The following is a 2110-nucleotide window of genomic DNA, read 5'->3' on the forward strand; positions in this document are numbered from 1 at the left end:
GAGCGCAGAGGCGGAAGGCACTAGTTTGGACGAAGGTGAAGCCACGGACGCGAGCCGTCGTGGAGTGCTTGACATACGGCGGGCTAGCCAGCACCATCTCAAGCCCGGTAACGGTCGGGACGGCTCCCTTCCCCTTGCCGCCGGCGGTACCTGACCCCCTGAGCAGGCACCAGGTCCTACCTACGGCCAAGGCGCTTGGCCTTAGAGGTGACCGAGGGCGCACCAACCTCGACATCACCGGCCAGAGAGGATAGCAAAAGCGCAGAGGCGGAGGGCCCTAGGAGGGACGAAGGAGTACGGACTGCTACCCGAGCGGCAGCAGGACGCTTGACAATACGACAGGCTAGGCAGCGCCACACCTAGCCCGGTTGTGGTCGGGACGAATCCCTTCCGTTTGCCTCGAGCGGTGTCGGGTGCCCCGGCAGGCCGGGCCACCCGGTCCTACTCGAGGCCAGAGCGCTTGGCCTTGGGGGTGACCGAGGTCGCACCAGCCTCGACATCACCGGCCGTTCTGAAAGACAGCGCAGAGGAGAGAGGGGAACTCAACTTGGGGGTGAAGCCAAAGGGACAAACATGAACACACTTAAACACAACTGTTTTTGGTATTTTTGATTTTTGGGGTCCCTAGAGTGGGATTTAACTCGCGGTCAACTCGCAATGTGCTCAGTCAGGGGGCAGTGCTTCATCCGATAGGCTTTTCTGTCTGTATTTCGAGGCAAAGATGTTCACTATGTCCACTGACCCGAGCAAGGCCCGCCACGATAGAAGACGTGCGACCCGCTCCTTCCGGGAGTTGGACAATCCCAGTTCAGACAGTACTTGCCAATTGTCAGCGTGCCACTTTCCTCTGGCTCCAAGAGGGAAGCCAAAGTAGGTGACCTGCTTAGCCCCTGTGAGCTCCTGGATCTGTGCGTTCAGATCCAGGTATTTCGCGGCCTTTTCTGCGGCGGCGGCCGAGAGGCATGCGGGTCCCATTTCGTACCGCACAGTGACATCCACAACCAGGGCGGTACCGTCTCGGACAAAAATGAGGTCAGGCTTACGCAGTTCCCCAGCTGCGTTGCGCAGGTGCGGCTCGTAGTACACTGTCCACTCACACTTCTTGCCCTCAGCTGCCAGGATCTTGCACAGCTTGTTGTGCCGGAGGATTCGCGCCTCCTGCACTGCAGGACATATGCCCAGGATATGCCCCAGTGTTTCCCGAGGGTGTGCACAGTGCCGACAACCTACGTTGGTACCTGCCTGGCCTCTCGCGAGAAACTCCCTGGTGGGATAGACGTTTGACCGCAGTTTTAAGGCCACGATTCGGAGGCGTTCCGCCAATCGCCCTCGATTGGAGATCCAGCCATTGCTGACCGGGTCCTTGCGGAACAGCTCCACCCCCTCACCCTGACAGCGGAGTTGGGCCCATTTGGAGTGTTCCTCGTCCTTCCAATTGGAGGGCCGGGGGATCACCTTCGTCAGAACGACGCGTGGTGCCTCCTGGGCAGCCGCCTGGGGGTCCTGCGCCTCCAGGGGCTTCGGGGCATCAGGATCCTCGAACCTCGGGACACTGGACATGTCCCCACCCGCCGCCAACCAGAGCCGCTCCACTTCGTCACTTATCCCACACGCGTAGGATACTTTCCGTATGACATCATCAGATGAAGTGGCTACGCGAATCAGCCTCCTCACTTGCGCTGCCGGAATGGCTTTCGCCAGGCGCGGCAGCCCAAGGCCCCCGTCCCGCTGCCGGGAGTGGAGGAGGCCGTCCGAGGTACAGGCAGGTAGGTGGAACCATTCCTTCACCTTTCTTCGGTTCATAGAATCCAGAGCCTCCAAGGCCACACGACCGGTGTTCGCGTAATCGGCCTGATAGTGCAGCCTGGGAATGGCATACTGCACCAGCAAAGAGAGCTTCTGCGTCGGTTTGAGCGGAGCAGTCCCTATCCTCTCGAGCCAGGAGCTTAGTTGCGTACCCAAATCTGGTTTGTCGATCCCAACCCAAGGACCGACATTCAAGCCCAGATATCGTGTCGACTCGCCCGGTCCCAGCATCGTGATCGCACGGCCGGCTATCGTCCAGGCCTCACAGGTGTTAACCGTAAAGGAGTCGCATGTCGGATTCAAG

This window comes from Alligator mississippiensis, chromosome 14 (genome assembly GCF_030867095.1).
Source record: "Alligator mississippiensis isolate rAllMis1 chromosome 14, rAllMis1, whole genome shotgun sequence".
NCBI lineage: Eukaryota > Metazoa > Chordata > Crocodylia > Alligatoridae > Alligator > Alligator mississippiensis.